This window comes from Pseudophryne corroboree, chromosome 2 (genome assembly GCF_028390025.1).
Source record: "Pseudophryne corroboree isolate aPseCor3 chromosome 2, aPseCor3.hap2, whole genome shotgun sequence".
NCBI lineage: Eukaryota > Metazoa > Chordata > Amphibia > Anura > Myobatrachidae > Pseudophryne > Pseudophryne corroboree.
The window spans coordinates 893,442,547-893,456,856 of record NC_086445.1 but is presented as its reverse complement, the minus strand read 5'-3'; positions in this window follow the sequence as shown (position 1 = coordinate 893,456,856).

Below are 14,310 nucleotides of genomic sequence, written 5' to 3'. Positions count from 1 at the left end.
AGCAATACTTTTGCTGCTCATGCCAACATTTCCAGAGGGTGCAGAAATGATGGTAGGAGGCTTCTGTATGAGTACAGCATTAGAAAGGTCGGGTTCACACATAGCACTTGTGCACACACTTAGACTCTCAGGGATTTGTGACATTTCAGAACACACAGTTTGTTCTTCTGTATTACTGTTTTTTTCAGCACTGATTTTTTGGTTTTCATTTTTTTTATTACAACTTTAGACTGTGATTGAGAAGGACTTGCATTGTTATGACAGGCAGGAGAAGATGCCTCCCTGACAGTTGCAGAACAACCACTCATAAATCGGCCTTGGATATTTAGGATAAAAAAAAACTAAAACTAGGTTTTTTCAATCCATGTTTTAGGATTGTATAGATTTTTAAATTCTCAGTTTATTAATTTATATGTTGTATGAAAATATAACAAAACCACGCAACATTACGATATACGTAAATTACATATGAAAACTACTCATTCCACACATTTCCACAGTAAATGTATATAGTTTCAATTCATGTAACAGAATCAGATCTGCTTAGGTTCTAACAGCCAAAATAAGTAATTTTAGGTACTAAGGCCCAAATTAGGTCATTTTAGGTCCTGTAGAAATTAAGTATGTTGGTCCCTGCTATAGAAACAGAAAAGGAAACATTTTGAGTAGAATGGGAAAGAATTAGACTAGGTTAGAATCTAAGAATCCTGAGCTTACTCATAAATAAAAGCCAAGGCCTGAGCCTTTTCATGCCACTGTGTATGGTGAACGGCATGTTTCCAATGTTATGTTTAACTGCAGTAAACTTTATAAGAGGTATTTTTCTTTACCAATATAATTTTTTTTTAGAGACCCTGACTTAAACCCTTTATGCCCTTGAGCATCGGCTTTAGTAGATGATGTTGAAGCACTAGTTTCGTCATGAATGGTGGTGGAAGCAACTGAAGCACTAGTATTTGGTTGCTGCTCCAGTTTTTCTCTCGACTGATTGTGATCCATATTGATGAACACACAAAAAATACTCTTAAACTTTTTTCACAAATGACAACTCACACTGAGGAGTCATTGGCCCTCATTCCGAGTTGATCGCTCGCTAGCTGCTTTTAGCAGCAGTGCAAACGCTATGCCGCCGCCCTCTGGGAGTGTATCTTAGCTTAGCAGAAGTGCAAACGAAAGTATCGCAGAACAGCACCAAATTTTTTTCAAGTAGTTTCTGAGTAGCTGCATACCTACTCCTACCTTGCGATTACTTCAGACTACTTAGTTCCTGTTTGACGTCAGAAACACGCCCTGCGTTAGGCCAGCCACTCCCCCATTTCCTCAGGCACGCCTGCATTTTTATCTGACACGCCTGCGTTTTTCAGCACACTCCTGGAAAACGGTCAGTTACCTCCCAGAAACACCCCATTCCTGTCAATAACTCACCAATCAGCATTGCGACTGGAAAGCATCGCTAGACCTTGTGTGAAACTGCATCGGCTTTTGTGAAAGTACGTCGCGCGTGCAGAGAAGTGCCAATTTTTTACCTGATCGCCGCGCTGCGAACAACGGCAGCTAGCGATCAAATCAGAATGACCCCCATAATGCTTATATTTATGTGAATGCAGTAGGGTATGGCACCTACAGCACACACGAGTTGCACACAAAACTATTTTTTTTACTTTTTTCACAAATGACAACTTGCATTACAAAGTCACAGTGCATATATTATGTGAACCCAGTGAGGTATAGCACTTAAAACACACACAAGTTGTACAAAAAAAAAATACTGTTTTTTTTACTTCTTTCACAAATGACAACACACACTGTGGAGTCACAGTGCTTATATCTATGTGAATGCACCTACAGCACACACCCGTGGTACAAAGAAACATCAATGTAGTTAAATATTTTAAACTTTTTTTTAAACTTGTCATCAAAAACTTTTGTGGGCAGTGGGCACCAGTGTACACTGTGCACCAAAAAAGGGTTAATGGTGCTAGCCTGTATCAGGAGCTCTGGGCTGCAATGTACTGTATAATAGCCAGTGAGAAAAAACACTAGTGTGCACCAAGGGTTAATGATGCCCTATATGGAGCTCTGGGCTGCAATGTAGGCACAGCAATGACAAAAATCCACCAATGTGCACTGTGCTCTAAAGGTTAATGCTGCTCCTTTATTAGGACAGAGGACCTGGCATTGACCCCCACCAAAAAAACTCACCAACAGTGTGCAGTGCACCAAACTGATGTAGTTAAGTTACAGTACCAGTGTGACGAAAAATGCAAATCATTTATTTATTAATGTTCCTAACCTGCACTGTAAAAAAATTAAAAAATAATGTTTGCTAACTGCCTACATCCATCCAGCTCAGCCAGTAGTAAGCTAGGCACATATCAAACAGTAACTCCTCGTTTTGAAGCTTCCTCAGCAGCAGTGAGTAGTGCACTAGTGTGACTGTACTGTACATGTGCAACAATAATGATTGTTACCTAGTAACAGTAACACTGTCCTTAGGAGCTCTGGGCTGTGTACCAGTAAAGGTATGCTATATAAAATAAATAATATATACTTATCGAAAACCTGCATGATCTGACGCCGGGACAATGACGTTTTGGCTCGATTTGGAATCCGAGCCTAACAGGAAATCCCAAGCTATAGCTCGGATTCTCTTGGATCCCTGAAGTTCAGGCAGACTTGATTTCCTGAATCCCAAGTCCGCACATCTGTACTTCTAGGGTCTCCTTAAGGCAGTGTTGGCCTCAAGGACACAGACATTCTACATATCTCAGTATGCAGTTTAGCGATCTCCTCTGCAATAAAAAAAATTGTTTACAGGATTGGTAAACAGCTTATGGTCTAATTCAGATCTGACCGCAGCAGCAAATTTATTAGCTAATGGGCAAAACCATGTGCACTGCAGGGGTAGGCAGATATAACATGTGCAGAGAGAGTTAGATTTGGGTGGGTTATTTTGTTTCTGTGCAGGGTATAATTGGCTGCTTTATTTTTACACTGCAATTCAGACTTCAGTTTGAACACACCACACCCAAATATAACTCTCTCTGCACATGTTATATCTGCCCCCTGCAGTGCACATGGGGGGTGATTCCGAGTTGTTCGCTCGCTAGCTGCTTTTAGCAGCATTGCAAACGCTAAGCCGCCACCCTCTGGGAGTGTATCTTAGCTTAGCAGAATTGCGAACGAAAGATTAGCAGAATTGCGAATAGAAATTTCTTAGCAGTTTCTGAGTAGCTCCAGACTTACTCCTACACTGCGACCAGCTCAGTCCTTTTCGTTCCTGGTTTGATGTCACAAACACACCCAGCGTTTGCCTAACCACCCCCCCGTTTCTCCAGCCACTCCTGTGTTTTGCAACTCGAATGCCTGCGTTTTTTTCCGCACCCTCCCATAAAATGGCCAGTTTCCACCCAGAAACACCCACTTCCCGTCAATCACACTACGATCAGCACAGCGATGAAAAAGCTTCGTTATGTCGTGAGTAAAATACCTAACTTTTGTGTAAAATAACTAAGCGCATGCGCAGTAAGCGACTAATCGCAGTATAGCGAAAATCAGCAACGAGCGAACAACTCGGAATGACCCCCATGGTTTTGCCCATTAGCTAACAAATTTGCTGCTGCGATCAGATCTGAATTAGGCCCTTAGGGGGACATTTACAAAGCAGTGATAAGAGCGGAGAAGTGAGCCAGTGGAGTAGTTACACCATCAACCAATCAGCAGCTCTGTATAATTTTATTAGAGATGAGTGGGTTCGGTTCCTCAAGATCCAAACCCCCCGAACTTCACCCATTTTACACGGTTCTGAGGCAGCCTCGGATCTTACTGCCTTGCTCGGTTAACCAGAACGCGCCCGAACGTCATCATCCCACTGTCGGATTCTCGCGAGATTCGTATTCTATATAAGGAGCAGCGCGTCGCCGCCATTTTCACTCGTGCATTGGAGATTGAATGGAGAGGACGTGGCAGCGTTCTCTCCTTGAAAAGCTCCGTAATCTGTGCTCAGTGTGCTGCAAATATCTGTGCTCAGTGTGCTGCAAATAATCTGTGCTTAGTGTGCTGAAAATATCTACGTTCTCTACCTGAAAACGCTCCATATCTGTGCTCAGTGTGCTGCAAATATCTGATCAGTGTGCTGCATTGTGGGGACTGGGGACCACCAGTATATAATAATTATAGTAGTACAGTACAGTAGGCCATTGCTGTATCTTGCAGCTTTGTGTCACTGCACGTATCCATTCCAGTGGGGACGAATTAATAATCTGTGAGGAGGGGGATGTACACAGTGAAAGGGGTGAGGAATCGGACGATGAGGAGGAGGTGGACATCTTGCCTCTGTAGAGCCAGTTTGTGCAAGGAGAAATTGATTGCTTCTTTTTTGGTGGGGGCCCTAACCAACCAGTCATTTCAGCCACAGTCGTGTGGCAGACCCTGTCACTGAAATGATGGGTTTGTTAAAGTGTGCATGTCCTGTTTATACAACATAAGGGTGGGTGGGAGGGCCCAAGGACAATTCCATCTTGCACCTCTTTTTTCTTTAATTTATCTTTGCATCATGTGATGTTTGGGGCCAATTATTTTAAGTGCCATCCTGTCTGACACTGCAGTGCCACTCCTAGATGGGCCAGGTGTTTGTGCCGGCCACTTGGGTCGCTTAGCTTAGTCATCCAGCGACCTCGGTGCAAATGTTAGGACTAAAAATAATATTGTGAGGTGTGAGGTGTTCAGAATAGACTGGAAATGAGTGGAAATTATGGTTATTGAGGTTAATAATACTATGGGATCAAAATTACCCCCAAATTCTATGATTTAAGCTGTTTTTGAGGGTTTTTTGAAAAAACACCCGAATCCAAAACACACCCGAATCCGACAAAAAATTTTCAGGGAGGTTTTGCCAAAACGCGTCCAAATCCAAAACACGGCCGTGGAACCGAATCCAAAACCAAAACACAAAACCCGAAAAATGTTCGGTGCACATCTCTAAATTTTATAGTATGCAAATTATAGATGTTACTTCAGTGCTGATTGGTTGCCATGGGCAATTCTCCACTGGCTCACTTCTCCGCTCTTATCACTGCTTAGTAAATGTCCACCTTAGTCTCCAGAATATCTCCTGCAAAACAAATGCATTACATCTGCACTAGACTAAACATTGTTTTAGATAATAGGATTTTAATACCTACCGGTAAATCCTTTTCTCTTAGTCCGTAGAGCAGAGGTTCTCAAACTCGGTCCTCAGGGTCCACACAGTGCATGTTTTGCAGGTCTCCTCACAGAATCGCAAGTGAAATAATTAGCTCCACCTGTGGACCTTTTAAAATGTGTCAGTGAGTAATTAATACACCTGTGCACCTGCTGGGTTACCTGCAAAACATGCACTGTGTGGGCTCCTGAGGACCGAGTTTGATTAAAAGGTCCACAGGTGGAGCTAATTATTTCACTTGCGATTCTGTGAGGAGACCTGCAAAACATGCACTGTGTGGGCCCCCGAGGACCGAGTTTGAGAACCTCTGACACAGACCGACTGAAACACCCACTGTGTCACTAGGGCGTCCACCGCTATCGCCTGAGGGTCCCTTGACCTGGAACAATATTTCTGAAGTATCTTGTTGAGGCGGGACGCCATCATGTCCACTTGAAGAACTCCCCAATGATTTGTCCCTTCTGCAAAGACCTCTTGATGAAGACCCCACTCTCCTGGATGGAGATCGTGTCTGCTGAGGAAGTCTGCTTCCCAGTTGTCCACTCCTGGAATGAAGACCGCTGCCAGAGCGCTGGCATGTCTTTCCGCCCAGCAAAGAATCTTCGCGGCCTCGGCCATCGCCGCTCTGCTCTTTGTTCCACCTTGGCGGTTTATGTACGCCACTGCTGTCACGTTGTCTGACTGAATCAAGACCGGCAGACCTCGAAGAAGATGTTCTGCTTGCAGTATTCCGTTGTGGATGGCTCTTAATTCCAGAATGTTTATGTGTAAACAAGCTTCCTGACTTGACCACTTTCCCTGAAAGTTTCTTCCCTGTGTGACTGCTCCCCAGCCTCGGAGGCTTGCATCCATGGTCACCAGGATCCAATCCTGAATCTCAAACCTGCGTCCCTCCAGAAGGTGAGAACTGTGCAGCCACCACAGAAGGGACATTCTGGTCCTGGGAGATAGAAGTATTTTCCGGTGCATGTCCAGGTGAGACCCGGACCACTGGTCCAGCAGGTTCCACTGAAACACCCTGGCATGGAACCTGCCATACGGAATGGCCTTGTAGGCCGTCACCATCTTCCCCAGCAACCAAGTGCAGTGAAGAACTGACACCCTTGTCGGTTTCAGAATCTGTTTTACCATGTTCTGTATTTTCCACTGGAAGAAAAACTCTCTGTAATTCTGTATCCAGAATCATACCCAGGAACGACAGCCGTGTCATTGGATTCAACTGTGATTTTGGCAGATTTAGGTGCCAACCGTGTTGTTGCAGAATCGTCAGTGAAAGGGCAACATTCTTCAACAATTGCTCCTTGGACCTCGCCTTTATGAGGAGATCGTCCAAGTACGGGATAATTGTGATTCCCTGCTTACGCAGGAGAACCATATTTTCCGCCATTACTTTGGTGAAAATCCTCGGAGCCGTGGACAGACCAAACGGCAACTTCTGAAATTGGTAATGACAATCCTGCACAGCAAATCTCAGGTAAGCCTGGTGTGGAGGATATATGGGGACATGTGAGTAGGCATCTTTTATGTCGACCAACAGCACAAAATCCCCCCCTCCCTCCAGACTGGAGATCACTGCTCGTAGGGACTCCATCTTGAACTTGAATTTTTTTAGAAAGAAATTGAGGGATTTTAGGTTTAGAATTGGTCTGACTGAGCCATTCGGCTTCGGGACCATGAACAGGCTCGAATAAAACCCTTCCCCATGCTGAGACGGGGGTACCGTGACAATTACTTGATTTTGACACAACTTTAGTATCGCAGCGCTTACTATCTCCCTGTCCGGAAGAGAAGCTGGTAAGGCCGATTTGAAAAATCGGTGAGGGGGCACGTCATGAAACTCTAACTTGTACCCAGTGCCGTTTCTTGCGGCGGGCGAGTCGTGCAAACCGCACGGGGCGCCCGCCGCGGCACTTCCTGAGCACTTTCAAACCCCTCTCCCCTCTCCTCCCAAGTGCCCAGCTCGGGGGGCGGGATTTCGCGGAATGACGTGTTTGCGTCGTGATGTCACGAGTCACGACGCAATCATGTCATTCCACGAAACCCCACCCTCCGAGCTGGGCACTCGGGAGGAGGGAGAAGGGGGAGCCAGGACGCCCAGCGCTGCGCAGATGAGGGAGAGGCGGCTGAAGAGCGGGAAGAACCGCTTCAAATGTAAGTCAGTCCCTCTCCCTCTCTCTCTCTCCCTCCCCCCCACCACCACCTGCCGTACTGTGTAAAATGGGGACACTTGTCTGCCGGAATGTGTAAAATAGGGACACTTGTCTGCCGGAATGTGTAAAATGGGGACACCTGTCTGCCAGAATGTGTAAAATGGAGACACTTGCCTGCCGGAATGTGTAAAATAGGGACACTTGTCTGCCGGAATATGTAAAATGGGGACACCTGTCTGCCGGAATGTGTAAAATGGGGACACTTTCCTGCGTAATGTGTAAAATGGGGACACTTGCCTGCCGTAATGTGTAAAATGGGGGCACGTGCCTGCGGCAATGTGTAAAATGGGGACACTTTCCTGCCGCAATGTGTAAAATGTGAACACTTGCCTGCCGTACTGTGTAAAATGGGGGCACGTGCCTGCCGCAATGTGTAAAATGGGGACACTTTCCTGCCGCAATGTGTAAAATGGGGACAATTTCCTGCCGCAATGTGTAAAATGGGGACACTTTCCTGCCGCAATGTGCAAAATGTGAACACTTTCCTGCCTCAATGTGTAAAATGGGGACACTTTCCTGCCGCAATGTGTAAAATGGGGATACTTGCCTGCCGTACTGTGTAAAATGGAGGCACGTGCCTGCCGCAATGTGTAAAATGGGGACACTTTCCTGCCGCAATGTGTAAAATGGGTACACTTGCCTACCGTGCTGTGTAAAATGGGGACACTTGCCTGCCGTGCTGTGTAAAATGGGGTCGCATGCCTGCTGTAATGTGTAAAATGAGGACTTTTTTTTTTTATCGTGTGGTGGCCGTGATGATGAGATCAGATTAGGCCACACCCATCTTAACAAAGCCACGCCCATTTTAATGAGGTCACGTCCCCTAGCCGGGAGCGCGCGCGCCTTGCATACTTTTCCTCTTTATATCTATGGGGGGGCGCATTTTTTCTTATGTGAATGGGGGGGGGGGGGCGCATTTTTTAATCTCGCACTGTGAGCCAAATTGGCTAGAAACGGCCCTGCTTGTACCCTTGGGATACTATGTCTACTATCCAAGGATCCAGGTCCGAGTGCACCCAGACCTGACTGAAGAGCTTTAGACGTGCCCCCACTGGTGTGGACTCCCGCAACGGAGCCCCAGGGTCATGCGGTGGATTTGGTAGAAGCCGGAGAGGACTTCTGCTCCTGGGAACTTGCCATAGCCTGTGACCTATTTCCTCTTCCTCTCCCCCTCGCAGCAAGGAAGGAGGACCCACGTCCTTTTTTTAATTTGTTGGGCCGAAATGACTGCATCTGATAGTGAGGCGATTTCTTCTGCTGTGCAGGAACATAAGGTGAAAAAGACGACTTACCCGCTGTAGCTGTAGAGACCAGGTCAGTGAGTCCGTCACCAAACAAGACCTTACCGTTAAATGGTAAAGACTCCATCGCCGTCTTAGAATCTGCATCAGCATTCCATTGATAAATCCACAGTGCTCTCCTAGCAAAGACTGCCATGGCATTGGCCCTTGATCCCAAAAGGCCAATATCCCTTACTGCTTCTTTTAAATACGCTGCAGCGTCCTTGATATGACCCAAGGTCAAAAGCACACTATCCCTGTCTAGGGAATCTACCTCCAATGACAAGTTATCCGCCCACTTTTCAATAGCGCTACTCACTCATGCCGCAGCAACAGCGGGTCTGAGTAGCGACCCTGCAGTGACATAAATGGACTTCAGGGTATTTTCCTGCTTACGATCCGCAGGATCCTTCAGGGCTGCCGTGTCAGGGGACGGAAGCGCTACCTTCTTGGATAAACGCGACAAAGCTTTATCCACCGTGGGGATTGACTCCCAGCTGTCCCTGTCCTCAGAGGGAAATGGATAAACCATCGGAATTCTTTTGGGAACATGTACCTTTTTGTCGGGATTTCCCAAGCTTTTTCACAAAGTGCATTCAGTTCATGAGAGGGAGGAAACGTTACATCAGGTTTCTTGCCTTTAAACATACAAACCCTCGTATCAGGAACAGCCGGGTCCTCAGCGATATGTAATACGTCTTTTATCGTCACAATCATGTACTGAATACTCTTAGCCAGTTTTGGATGTAATCTGGAATCACTATAGTCGACACTGGAATCAGAATCCGTGTCAGTATCCGTATCTGCTATTTGGGCAAATGCACGTTTCTGCGACCCCAAAGGGGTCTGGACCTGTGACAAAGCATCATCCATGGATTTCCTCCATGACTGGTTCTTAGACTCAGATTTATCAAACCTCTTAGCCAACTTAGTCACATTCGTATTTAAAACACTGAGCATATTGACCCAATCATCCGTCGGTGGTGCCGACACTGTCACTCTCACAGAACTTTCAGTCCCCACGCCAGCCTCCTCCTGGGAAGAGCATTCAGCCTCAGACATGTCGACACACACACGTACCGACACCCACAACCACACTGGGGCTATAGGAGACAGACCCACAGCAGAGCCTGTTAGAGAGACACAGAGAGCGTTCTGCCAGCTCACACCCAGCGCCTATCCCGGTTCTGAAGTCAGCAGCAATAATACTTCCCAGACCTGCTAGCGCTTTTATCAATATATATAATTCACCAATTATGAGTGCCCCCCCTCGTTTTGCACCCTGTTACTTGCACAGCAGTGTGGAGGATCAGGGCCAGCGTCTCTGCAGCCTTCTGTGAAGAGAAAAAATGGCGCTGGTGAGAGCTATGTGGCTAAGCCCCGCCCCTGACATGGCGGCACTGTTATATTGCTTGCCAGTGTATTTGCGGCCCCCCATGCTGCCCAGGGCGCCCCCCCCTGTGCCGTGCACCCTGTAGTGCCGTGAACTATGTGGGAGCATGGCGCGAAGCCTGCCCGCTGCGCGGTACCTCAAGCCGTCTTCTGCTGTCACTGAAGTCTTCTGATCTTATCATACTCACCCGGCTTCTATCTTCAGGCTTTGTGGGGGGGTGACGGCGCGGCTCCGGGAACAAGCAGCTACTGTAGGCGTACCATAGTGATCGAACCCTCTGGAACTAATGGTGTCCAGTAGCCTATGAAGCAGAGCCCTTGAACTCTAAAGAAGTAGGTCTGCTTCTCTCCCCTCACTCCCACGCTGCAGAGCGCCTGTAGCCAGCAGGTCTCCCTGAAAATAAAAAAAACCTAAATAAAGTATTTTTCTGAGAAACTCAGGAGAGTTCCCCTAGTGTGTGTCCAGTCACTCCTGGGCACAGAGTCTAACTGAGGTCTGGAGGTGGGGCATAGAGGGAGGAGCCAGTTCACACCCATTCAAAGTCTTATAGTGTGCCCATGTCTCCTGCGGATCCCGTCTATACCCCATGGTTCTTGAAGCATCCCCAGCATCCTCTAGGACATATTAGAAATTAATGGTAATGACAATATTTGTGTTCCTGTGTTTGTATTCTAAATCACCTGTTCCTGTATTCAACTCACCTGCTTCTATTTCAAACTCACAATCAGGGCCGGTGCTAGGATGTTCGGTGCCCTCCGTCAAACTATAAATTTGCGCCCTCCCACACTTTATTAAGGGACAGCTCGCAGCTAAGGTGTGTACCACAAAGAAGGGGCATGGCCAAACAATAGTATCCCTATTTCAAAGTATGCTACACAGTGGGTGGTCTTCAGTTTGCCGGCTGTCGGGATCCCGGCGCATAGTATACCAGCGCCGGAATTCCGACAGCCGGCATACCGACACTTTTTCTCCTTCTTGGGGGTCCACGAGTCCCCTGGAGGGGGAATAAATAGCGTGGGGCAGGTAGCGCACCACCGTGCCCGCAGCGTGGCGAGCGTAGCGAGCCCGCAAGGGGCTCATTGGCGCTCGTCACACTGTCGGTATGCCTGCGGTCGGGATCCCGGCGCCGGTATGCTGGTCACCGGGAGCCCGGCCGCCGGCATACCATACTACACCCCTACACAGTAGCACAATCTTAGTCACATTACACCGCACGTAGTACCCTTGATTCATATGACACCACATAATAGTGCTCCTTATTCAAATTACGCTACACAGTATTACCCCTTATATAAGTTACATCACACAGTATTGCCCCTTACACATAATGCCCACCGTAGTAGTGCTGCTTATACACATAATGCCCACAGTAGTAGCACCGCTTATACACAATGCCCACATTAGTAGCATCCCTTATACATAATGTCCACAATAGCACCACATACGCGCATAATGCCCACAGTAGTTGCCGCATACACATATAATGGTAACAGCAGTAGCGCCACTTGCACACATAATGCCCACAGTAGTCGTGCCGCTAACACACATGCCCACAGCAGTAGCGCCAGTTGCACACATAATGCCCACTGGCAAAAGTGCCGCTTACCCACATAATGCCCACGGTTGTAGTTGTAGCGACCAGCATACCGGGACTCGGAGCCCGACCGCCGGCATACCGACAGCGTGGCGATGACAAATGAGCCCCTTGCGGGCATGGTGGCGCGCTACGCGCCCCACGCTATTTTATTCTCCCTCCAGGGGGGTCGTGGACCCCCATGTGGACCCCCATGAGGGACAAAAAAATCAGTATGTTGGCTGTCGGGATTCCGGCGCCGGTATACTGTGCACCACCCAATGCCCACGGCTTTAATGCCACCTGCACACATAATGCCCACACCAGTAGCGCCACTTATGCAATATAGCCAACACCAGTAGTGCCGCTAATGAACCCTTAAGCACATAATGCCCACAGCAGCAGCGCCACCTACACACATAATGCCCACAGCAGCAGTTCCTACACACATAATGCCCACAGCAGCAGCGCCACCTACACACATAATGCCCACAGCAGCAGCGCCACCTACACACATAATGCCCACAGCAGCAGCACCTACACACATAATGCACACAGCAGTAGCACCTACTGTACACACATAATGCCCACAGCAGTAGCGCCTACACACATAATGCCCACAGCAGTAGTGCTGCCTACACACATAATGCCCACAGCAGCAGTGTCTACACACATAATGCCCACAGCAGCAGCACCGCCTACACACATAATGCCCACAGCAGCAGCGCCGCCTACACACATAATGCCCACAGCAGCAGCACCGCCTACACACATAATGCCCACAGCAGCAGCACCTACACACATAATGCCTACAGCAGTAGTGCCACCTACACACATAATGCCCACAGCAGTAGTGCCACCTACACACATAATGCCCACAGCAGTAGTGCTGCCTACACACATAATGCCCACAGCAGCACCGCCTACACACATAATGCCCACAGCAGCAGCAGCACCTACACACACAATGCCTACAGCAGTAGCACCTACACACATAATGCCCACAGCAGTAGTGCCACCTACACATATAATGCTTACAGCAGTAGTGCCACCTACACACATAATGCCCACAGCAGTAGTGCTGCCTGCACACATAATGCCCACAGCAGCACCGCCTACACACATAATGCCCACAGCAGCACCACCTACACACATAATGTCCACAGCAGCAGCGCCGCCTACACACATAATGCCCACAGCAGCAGCGCCACCTACACACATAATGCCCACAGCAGCAGCGCCGCTTACACACATAATGCCCACAGCAGCAGCGCAGCCTACACACACAATGACCACAGCAGCAGCAACTACACACATAATGCCCACAGCAGTAGTGCCTACACACATAATACACACAGCCGTAATGCCACCTACACACATAATGCCCACAGCAGCAGTGCCTACACACATAATGCCCACAGCAGCAGCATCACCTACACACATAATGCCCACAGCAGCAGCACCACCTACACACATAATGCCCACAGCAGTAGCGCCTACACACATAATGCCTACAGCAGTAGTGCCACCTACATACATAATGCCCACAGCAGTAGTGCCACCTACACACATAATGCACACAGCATCAGTGCCTACACACATAATGCCCAAAGCAGCAGTGCTGCCTATACACATAATGCCCACAGCAGTAGCGCCACTTATACACAAAAAATGCAGTCAGTACTTGTGCCACACACAAATACACCAGTGCAAGCCTACACACACACACATCGCTCCTCACTTACTTTCCCTCCAGGTAACAGCAGATCATCCTTTTACATGCAGCCCTGGCCTAGTCCCGTCCATGCAGTTGCGCCCCCACAGGTCCGTGTAGCTCTGCCCCCTTTAGGTCCGTGTAGTTTCGCCCCCTGATACCACTTGATTGTCCTCATTGTGAGGGTGCAGCGGTAACTAGCGGCAACAACAGACAGCGGGGATGCAGAGCAGGGTGCGCGCCTCTCCAGCCTGGCGCCTACCTGCTCTGCATCCCTTTGCTGAACAGGTTGTGCCGGCACTGCTCACAATTCACTTAAGTATTCAAGCTCTTTCACTTTAGGATGCAAGTTGCAGCAATGAGCCTACTGGAAGATCGTGAGCAACATTCCAAACAAATGTTTTCCCTATTTTGGGCCATTTTGCTGTAGGCTCCATTAATGCCGGCAATCACTATTCGACAAAGAAGCTAACAAGCCTCTGACCAAATAATCACTGGCCTACAGCTAATTTAACGCAATGGACAGACCAGTGTGAGCCACATTAAAGTGCCCAGTTGAGCCTGCAGCTGCCACATAGAAGCCGGAGCAGCTGAATTGGCATGGACAGTAATGGAACCAGTGCACCAGCTAATGCTACTAAGGTGTGGCAGCCACCAAAGGGATAGGGGTAGAAAGTGCCGGACTGGGCAGGTGAGCCATAACAACAATGTCATTCAACAGATGGATGACATTGTTGGTCAAAGGCGAGGTAAGAAAGTGCGCTCTCAATAATCAGACTTAATGAACAAATGAAGACATAGGATAGGCAGGCATACATGGTGTCATACACCCTGTGGCAACAGATGGATACACAACAACTCTTGCAACAAATAGATTTCTATAGATTTGGTGCAATTTGCCATTCCTATTATGGCTAGGCCCAGACAATTCAGCTCA